General features: G+C 39.6%; 1 long non-coding RNA gene across 1 annotated transcript; it reads right to left on the bottom strand.

Annotated features, from left to right (window-relative positions):
• Window positions 1-4,086: 4,086 nt before the first annotated feature.
• On the bottom strand, window positions 4,087-6,886 carry LOC110015865. Its single transcript, XR_002874167.1, has 4 exons — window positions 6,586-6,886; window positions 6,222-6,255; window positions 5,800-5,850; window positions 4,087-4,208 (listed from the first exon to the last, which is right to left on the bottom strand). It is a non-coding gene; the product is annotated as an uncharacterized LOC110015865 (long non-coding RNA).
• Between the last annotated feature and the right edge of the window lie 3,505 nt (window positions 6,887-10,391).

The following is a 10,391-nucleotide window of genomic DNA, read 5'->3' as shown; positions in this document are numbered from 1 at the left end:
AATTGTATGATCTTCATCACATGTTGGCTGAACATCAGATGGGTTTCCTGAAAACCCAGAAACACCAGAACCTGTTGCAGAGCACTAGCTGCTGTAATTAGGACTCATTCTGGTCAATGAGAGTGGTCACTCACACCTCCCTGCGCACCAGGGAAAGCAACTGCCGCATCGTGAATTGACGCAGGGTGGTGGGACCCACGTACAAGCCTGGTCAGAGGGTTTGGCTCTCTTCTCGGAACATCCCCATCCAGGCTACATCACGTAAACTGGCTCCACGCTTCATCGGACCTTATACTATCGAGCGTGTCATTAATCCATCCTGTGTCCGTTTGTGGCACTCAAGGTACACCCTTCATTCAATGTTTCCCAGATCAAGCCTGTTCAGGAGAGTCTTCTGTGCCCGCCGTCCGCTGCCCCAACAGCCTCTGGCAGTATCTCCTACCCCCTCCTTTCTCCTCTGCTCTGATGATTGGAACCAGCTTTGACACTCACCTCATCTGCTCACCGCCTTCTTAAGGAGATCCAGCCCAGTTCGTTGCCCTTCACGGTGCTTAGTCTGGTCACCTCCTCGTGACTTACCTCGGCTTGTTGTCTCGCTCTCAGGTCCAGCTCCACGAGTGTCCACCTGGAATATTCCTCTCCAAGATCTGCCGCTGCCTTACCTCGTCTCCTGCAACGCTCCGCTCCAGCTACGCCACGACTCTTGCCACAGCCACGAAGAGAACTCCTACTACAGCAAGCCCACTGCCTTTTCTGATCACCAGCCGAAAGGAAATGAACTCCAAAGACCACTGATTTTTCCAGCCGGAAAATCAAAACCTAGTTTTTCATTCTTCGTTTGAGTTTTCTTCCGGGTTCCAGCATCTGGGTCTGCTACGTCATACAAATCATGACAGTTTCAATGCAATGATCTATGTTTTTATGTATTTGTCCCGATTAAATAAACAGTAATTATAATAAAAGGAAGCAAACCTGCTTTCTATCGCATGTTACTTAACACCTGAACACCTCAGAGTCAAATTTGTTCTCAGTATGTAATCCATCTCTGGGGGGGGGGTATGGGGGGGGGGGGGGGTGTATGGCCATCCCAGACCGGCTTGTGAACAATTTAGTGACCGAATCCCCTCAATGCTGAGTGTCAAGACCGGTCCTCGTTTGGACCAATCCCTAACCTTTGATTCCCAAATATAACACAACTCCAGAGGGATCAAATGTTGCAGTTCTTCAAACAAATTTCCCATTCCTTTTACCGTTAAAAATGCAGATTTCACCTAGAAGTTTATCACATTTACAGTCAGGTTTCAGTGATCTTTCCATTGTTTTTTTTCTTTTTGTGACAACTTTAACCTTTTAATACCTGAACTGTCATTGGTGACAGGAAATATTGCACGTAACTCTTTGACTATTTAAGCAATTTACCTATATCAACGGATTTTGACTGAGAAAAGCTGCTTTTGGTTAATCATAGAACGTCAACACTTGAACTAAAAAACTGGTATTTAAGGGTTAAAGCAATTGTAATGAGCTTAAATGTCAGCTTTCATAAATGCATGTCTTTTTTACAACTTTGGTGGATGGACTTGCGCTTGTCCCACTTCAGAATTCTTTTTTCATTTCCAAGAGTCCTATAGGTGGCGCCAGAGATTGGTGTATAAATGTCTATTAACCTGACTAAGGACTAGAACCCACAACTTTCAAGTTTTTGGAAAACACTGTACCACTCAGAAACCAAGGTAGTAAAAATACTAATAGATAAAAGAAGTTGCTCACACTGTAATCTTTTTATCTTTAGCTGTTGAGTATACCTCTTACTTTTCTTTTGCTTGTTTTTCATTTTTTGTCATTTTTTCATTATTTGGCATATTCAGTGTCATCCTTGTGGAGAAAGGAAATACTAAAGTCTGCGAGCTGAGAAACAGAGCAGCAGATGATCAGCCTGAATGAGCCTCTCAGTTGCTTTGTGTAATAACAAAAGCCTCAAAGAGCCCTCGTTACAGGTTGTTGGTTAGCTTTGATCAAATAAGTGGAAGTTTGGAGCTCACATCAATCCAAGGCTAATGGTCTGTGGAAAACGCTGCAGAGATTCTCACTGCAACCAGAGGATTTTTGGGTGGAAGCCCTGGCAGACAAGCTATATGGCTTTCATTTGCATCACAGCATGCCCCATCCAAATCATGGCAAGTGGGGCATCATTTTTCTTCACAATAGGCCCAGAAGGGAGGTAAAATGGAGCTCAAGTTGGCATTGAATGATCCTCCCCCAGGAAAGGATTCATCCTGAGCTTGTCTGTTTCATTAAACATTAAACTTCTTCAAACTTCAGTAGGCTGGGCCCACGGCCCGGAGGGAACATTTACTTTAATGCATTGTAGGCCTGATTTCAACCAAAGATTAGTCAGCTCAGTGCTGAGTGTCAAATTCAATTTTACAAAAGAACCATGAGCTGATTGGCAAAGAGTTTAAACAAGGACACCTTAAAGGAAAAGGTAAAACTTGCAAAAAACACAAATACCTTTCCACTTTAAAAAACTTAAGCAAGTTTCTGCCTTTAAATTGGCATTGTAAAAGTTAGTGAACTTAGGCTTTGTGTCCTTCCGTTTTTGCATCACCTAACAAAACTCAAATACAAAGAGGTATGAGAATACTAGTATTACAAACTAATAACAAAAAAATACTACTTGGAACAGCTATCTAAATATGTTGATAATGCATGGTCATACCATAAGAGTGTCATAAATAAAATGCACTACTTAAATCTCACATACACACACCTACAACCACCAACAAATAGTCTGCACACAGCTATTTAAAGATTTATCTCACAAGGCTCATTCACACAGACAGGTAGACGGGAGATTTGCAGAACCAATATTCTTGAAGAGGGGTGTTAAAACAGTATCCATGCCCATATTTGTGCAAAAGTGAATAAGCAGGTGGATTGAATAAAAATTAGCTTTTTATAGTGTACCTTGATCACAATGAGCAAAGGCAGGAGGCCTGGCATCCTACACCCCAAACTAGGGGTAGACAGCGTAACAGCCCGGCCGATCCAGGCACTCAAGAGCCCCACCGTCAAACAAAGAACCCGGAACAACCACCCACAAGACCCCCCTGGCCCAAGGTGCTCCATGTCCAGACCCAATGCCCAAACTGCACGAGACCCACGTCGGTGCCCAGATGAGAGGCACGCCACTGCCCAGGAGTCCTGAGACCCCACCCCCAGAGGCAGGCCGGGACCACCCATGGCCGCCCCACACTGCACACCCGGACAACCTGCTCGCCAGCCTTACCTGGGACAAACCGGGGGAAGCAGACATTTTGACTCAAAATTCTCATTACCAATGCATTTATCACATGCAACTGAGAGCTTCTTATGAAGAAAGTGGACAAACAGGCAGTGTTTTTAAAGCATTAATTATAAATAAATCAAACATTTTGCATTTCTTGTTTTCTTAAACTGGCAGAAAATTTTAAAAAACATCAATTCTGTTTCTGCTGCCCCTTTTTTTTCATCCAGTGAGCCTACAGGCTTTCACACAAATTTAATCATCATAATAATTAGTGTTCACATCATAAAAGCTGCTGATTCGGTTGCAGGAGTTGAGGACGAGTTTTTTGGTTTGGTGCTGCAGGAGCAGGTTGCAAATTTCCAATTTTTTCACTGGTATTGTTGATTAGAATTCCCAGGAATGATGTGGATATTTGTCAATTTAAAGGTGAGCATACACATGATAATATTATAATATTGCTTTCTGTTCCGCCTCTTTGGTTTAATTTGAAGAATGCGAATAAATTAGAGTGTAACCAGTTAGATTATTTTTATGTGTTAGTCAACTTTTGCATTTAGAAATGCTTAATGCGTTTTTAAATAAAAAATCTCAACTGCCTTTTTTCATGCATTTTGATTTGAAAGCAGCTCTTCACGTTTCTGTCTTTTCAGGAGAGTTACATTTGCAAACACCAGTTAGCCACAGATTTAAGATCCATATGTATCTGACTGTGAGTCATTTGCATTGTACATCATCTTTAGCAGGATTAATCTCAGGATTTTCTTCAGATGTGAAGTAATGAGGTTTTCAATCTAGAGTATTAGTACTCCCAAGTTTTATTGAAGTGAATCTCCATGGCAACATCAACCGCTGCTGCAACTGCAGGCGCCTCTGCAGTGTGTGAATGCCTTGACTGTCAGGGATAGTGGTTATGGAAGACCTAAATGCAGGAAACAAAAGACATACTTGACTGTCACTGTGTGAGTGGGGGGAAATTAAGGTGAATAGGAATTTCTTTTAAAGTGGGAAACTGAACTTGATAAAGACAAAACCTGACAGAGAGGGCAAAGATCAAGGAAGAAACCTGACAATCAAAACCAATCCAATGAAATCTAAGCTAAAAAAACAAAAATCCTTGCATTAACACAGAAAATGAAGAAATGTTGTGTGCAGAAGTATCGTTATTTAGAGAGACAGACCTATTATTAAGAGGGAAAATAAGAATATACATTGAGGGATCTTGTTATCATGCTCTCCAGAGGTGAAATCTACTGTGACAAAGGTCAACAAGGCTGTTAATGTGTAAGTGGTTAACCGTGAATTCCTCTCACTTGTCCAGCTCCTGTCCAAGTCGTTGGTTCCTATTTTTTAACGTAGTCATGTAGCGAATTGAAAACTGAATTATTTATTTACACAATTACGTCAAGCTAACTAGCAGCCTATGTGTGTGGTTTGAAGCTGAGCAGAGGCCATGCTTGACACAAGCTGCGCGAGAACATATGCTCGGCTGTAGACAGGCTTATGGACAGCCTAAACATGGAGGCAAGAAGGCTTGTTGCCAGCAGCCATACAGGAGGATGGGTAGACAGCTGCAGGCTGTGGACCTGATCCAAACACTGCTGGAATTGCATAGCAAAAAAAAAAAAAAAAAAGACTTTGGTGCATCATGTCTAGTAAAAGAAACTTGAACTCTGGGAGAAAAACAAAAATAGCCAAGGCTCACTTTTGAAACGAGTATTTTCCTCGCAAATCTGACTGTTTGTTTCACCTGCGCACAACTGTGTCAGGTCTCTGCAGACCACTGTGATCCCGAAGACATGGAAACCGTTTTTAAAAAGTATGAGGTAAAAGACAATTGAAAAATAATAGCAGGCCAGTTTTTCTTGTGAATTCAGTATTCAGACCCCTGTTTCAGTCTTGTTGACTGTCTCTTAACGTTGATCTTACAGATTGCTCAAGAGCCACTTCAGCCAGGAGAGCAGTTTGTGATTGTTTCAAACATGGCAGATAAAATCAGAGAGTCTGTGACAGCTACTGAAGTGGAGGAGCGAATGCTTGTGAAGAGGCCATGAATTTTAAAATACTATTCTGTGCAAATCTGTGTCATAGCTTTGTCAGACCAGAAAAAAACATCCGAAATGCACCAAAAAATGAACCTTATGAATACAAAATGAGGACTGGCAAGATACATGTATACTCGCTTTTCTGACAGTTTTCCTTGCAAGAATACACAAACATTGTTTTTTTTTCCACACTTATGTTAGGTGATTAGTGTTACAATTATAAAATGATGCATCACCATTGGGGTGACGGCGAGCCTAAGGTATTTCCTTCAGGAAACTGAATACCTCTGTTAAATTCACAAGTACACATGAAAAATGCAGCCAATAAATGTGTTGCAGCCACAGAAACCAAAAGAACAAAATGCTACCATTTCAATAACATGCTGTGGAGCATTTTGTAAACCAAAAACCACATTCTGTTCCCAAAATTAATCCATCCGTGAAACACCAAATGTTGCAGTTCCTTACATGACCACTGAAGGCCGAAGCAGTTTCCCATGACTTCCCATGCAAGACCTCCTTTATGACAAAAAAAAGTAGTGTTATTGTATTGTTATAATTGCTGTGAACAGAGGTGAATAGTAACAAGTTACATTTGATCTGTTAAATTTACTTAAGTAACTTTTGGTACAAAGTTGTACTCCTCAGAGTAGGTTTTCTGCACCATAACTTTTACTTTTCAGATTTAGGATTTATCTAGTTGGGCTGCTCATACAGCTCATCACAAAGCAATTCCTTGTATTCATGGAAACAATAATTGCTAATTAGAACAATTCAATTCAAATTGTATGCTATATCATCTTTTATAGATAGTCTGAAAATAACTCATCAGCAATTTAACCCACTCTGACATTTTTTAGCTAAAACAATGTCTCAAGATCAACTCTTACATTATTTCTGATCCTGCTCTTCTTGAGTTAGAATCTGCATTGGAAAAAAGGTTAGTGAGGTTATTTAACAGTTCATGACTCATACAACCACAGCATAAATGTACAGAAAACACTTAAAATAAACATTTGAATTTCATCTCGGAGCCTATATCATGATTTTCTTAAGCCTTTCAGACTAAACTATATATATATATATATATATATATATATATATATATATATATATATATATATATATATATATATATATATATATATATATAGTTTAGTTAATTTATATATATATATATATATATATATATATATATATATATATATATATATATATATATATATATGATAATAAATTACTTTTATAATTTACCTTATAATTATTTTCCAAGTTAGTTTTCCTACCCAAAAGTAAGACTTCTTGATCTCTGAGGCATTGCATGGCTATCGCTCCTTGTAGATGGCGCTCATTTCATGACGTCAACAGTCGGCCTCGGCATGTCATTGGATTTATCAGGATGACCCACACGACAGGCCACAGTAAGAAGAAACCAGAAGTCTTAACAAAAAGCTCCACTCTAGGTGGGAAAAATCCACAACATGACAGAACACAACACCAGAATATCAAATAAAGTAAGATGTGCTAGAGCAAGAACTACAATAAGCTACACCCCGAAACAGAGTACAGAAACAGAACCACTTAAATACAGCTCAAACAAATTAGCCTAAAGTGCAGGCAGCTGTGTGCCACTCCATGGAGGGCCACCAGAGAGAGGGCGGAGCCTTCCAGGGGAGCCACAGCCATCCTGCACAGAGAAGACAGAACTGACAGACTGTGTCACCGCAGTGTGTCTGCGTTTTGTCTGCAAAAGCAAACAACAGCCAAACTTTGCAACGATGGATGTGAAAATTGCGGAGATAAAATGAAAGCGTTTTTGCTGATCACCGTTAGCACGTAAAGTGGGTGTGTGTGTTATCCTGGGGGCGGCGCTGGCTGTGCAGACTATTCATGGAAGGGGCTGTTCCTCACTTTCATGTGTCGTAATGAGAGAAGCCATTTGTTTTCTTGGATTGGGAGGGGCTGGCGCTCAGAGAGCAGGTTTTTAGAGGAATACTCAGAAATGGAGCAAAATACCACTTTAAGGTGTTTTTGTGGGGAATTGTAATTATAATACTCTTAAAAGCTCAAAAGGTTGACATTACATGATGTGGACCAAATACTGAGAATTGCTGAGAGACAATATCAGCCATTAAAACTTTTAGGATTGTTCCTAATCTTAAACGTGATGATTTTAACCTTTTTTTTGGATGTTCTATAATGTTGAAGTGTTTTTGGTAAAAAAAACAATCATCTTAAACAGCATTTCTTTATTGAAGTCAGTGTGAAGCATGAACAGACATCCCGTCGGAAAAAGATACGACGTAAATTCTACAATCAGCAGGCCACAAGCTCCCTGTTCCGCTCCGTCATGATCCATCCACTTGCAAATGGATCCATCTACATCTTAGTTTTCCTCATCTGAGCTTGCGTGTTTAGCTGGATAACCTCAATATTACTAGACATTTTTGGAGTTGTGTAGGGCTGCAAGCTAGCGGGAGAGAGTGTAAACAAAAGGATGATGGGAAGTGTGGACTTACACCACACCATCAGTCCATCTTCTACTCCTCAGAGGCAAATTTCTGCTGCTTACTGCTATTTGTGCAGAAATTCTAGAAAATTACCTTTTTTTTGCCTAAAAACACTCTAATCATAATAAAAAAAAACACTGGGAATGCCTTTACAATAAATAAAAGAGGATTAGAGAAGGTCTCCTCAGTTTTTTAAAACACAAACTGTATTAGCACACGTTCACCGTTGATGATGATAAGTTTTGGTATATTGCAACAATGAAACAGTGAAAATGTATTTTTATCCCTTGAATATTAATATGATGCAACAAAAACACCAGTGGTATAAAATCAATAACAACGAAACAGTTTATGAGACTATTTTTCACAGATAAAAACTCCAATTAAGAAAAGTTTTTTCTTTCTGGTGATGCTGTTGTTGTGCTGTGAGTTCATTCATGAATTGCCAGACTGTATGGTCTGACTACACAAAAATCAATTCATCAATCTAGGAGCTAATAAATAAAATCCAATCAACTTTTAAAACAGTGCGCCTCGGGGTCTTGGGGCAATTTTAAATAATCTTTTAGAGTTGAGCATGATTGATGGCCCCGTGAGGCCAAAGGCATTATTAATGGAGTTGATGTTGCGTCCATAATGAGCTTACCCTGCTTTTTATGAAATAACATTACAAGGAAGGGGAAGAAGGCGGAGAGAAAATGAGGGGTAAACAGCCACCAGCACACCTCCTTCCTCTTCACCAGCTGACCTTCACCCGTTCCCCTTTTTGCAGCTACTCTGGCAGCCAGAATGCTGTCATTTAACCTCTCAAAGTAAGAGCTTTGCCTGTGAGTATAAAAGCTTCCAGCAGAGCCCCACACACAGCATGGAATCACAATCTACTCAAATCAACAAATAAAGAGGTGAAATGTTTCATACGTATAATCTCCTTGTTCCAACACAAAAAAAAAACTGTGTCTCAAACATGGAGCAGCTTTCTGAGAACCTTTTTAACTATCATTAGGCTATCAAGTTTACTGGAACAATGAAGAATTTAGTAGCAACATGGTGCTGTCTGTTGCCAAAGCACGAAACTATACCAGTTTCTTGCATAACACTACTGTTCAGGCAAAGTACACACTTGAACTTGAATGACCTGTTACTCATCTTCACACTAGGCAGCTCAAGTGTCATCAGAGTGTGAAGCTGTAAACGCTGCAAACTGACTAGTCTACATCAGTTTAGCTGCTTCTCAGAGAAATATATTGTCAAAGGCCCATATTTATCACCTGGAATTGGCGTTTGGGAAGAATTATGGTAAATATTACAGTTTTTAGCAGATAAAGATCTGTAGATGTAGAGATGGTGCTGGTTTCTAAGACAAAAACAGAGTTCTGTCCTATGTTTTTATGCTGTCCTGGTAGGACACCTTCTGTCTTTTTCTCTGCTCCACTGTCTCGAAACCAGTAGTCTTTAACCCTTGTGCTATCCTAGGCACTTTAACATTCGGAGTTGGGTCATCTAGACCCACTAGACAGTATTCTGAACCTTTTTTTTTCAATGATTTGTGAACCTCACTGGTGTCCATGGATTACATGAAATCTTTCCACCTTCATCCACCTTTGTCATGGTAGGGAGAACACGTCAATGTAAGGGGGGGGTCATCTAAGATAGCACAAGGGTTAATCATGTTCCTCGTGAGCAACTGCCCTGCTTGTGGGTACTTATCAAAGTTAAGGGCACATTGTTACTAACAATCTAGTGCAGCAGTTGACTCTGCCCCTCCCACAGACAGCTGAAGTTGCATCATACATAGATTTTTTACAATTGTATAATTTGAAGTAGGTCCAGTCCTCCATTAAAACTAATTGATTTGTCCTAATTGTTTTATTTTACTTTATTTTATTTTTCAATTTTCCTCAAATTTGGAACATGTGGTGTCACCAAAAATGTTCTTAACCAATATCTGTTTATAGTTAAGCTCGAAACATTGACTCATCCCCTTGCAACTGTTCATGTTTAATAAAGGCAGTGAAGAAAATACAGTTTGAAGAGCATATCTCCCATAACCATAAATGCCTTGTTAAGAACAGCCAATGTCTGGACTAAAAGAAATCTTATCTTTTTCCCTGTTGGTTTAGTTTATTTATTGTATGTTTCTTGTGCATTTTGGGGTTTTAATGCCACAAACTCTTGCCTACTTTAAAGACTCCAAATCAACATAATGTTGGCCAAAAACTTGATTGATTCAGTCTCTAATGCTGAAACGTCTATCTAAATTATCCTTCTCCCGATTCCTCCTCTTCAATTCAACTTAACCCATTCATCAGTTTAATTGTTTACTCATTTAGCTGTTGTTTATACTGTTTTCGCTCCCTCCCTCCGTCTTTAGTCCTCAGAGTGAAGCTTCAATGATGCAGACACCTTTCACATACATCATGATGTTTCGGTCATACGAGAAGACTTTTCCATTAATTCACATTCATCCTCCGCAGACATCCATTAACCTCCCTTTAAGCCTGCTTAATAAAAAAAGAGATGATTTACAATATAGAAGTTGTTTATCCACAA

This window comes from Oryzias latipes, chromosome 11 (genome assembly GCF_002234675.1).
Source record: "Oryzias latipes chromosome 11, ASM223467v1".
Taxonomy (NCBI): domain Eukaryota; kingdom Metazoa; phylum Chordata; class Actinopteri; order Beloniformes; family Adrianichthyidae; genus Oryzias; species Oryzias latipes.
The sequence above is the reverse complement of the archived record's forward strand: the minus strand, read 5'-3'. Positions and strand labels throughout refer to the sequence as shown.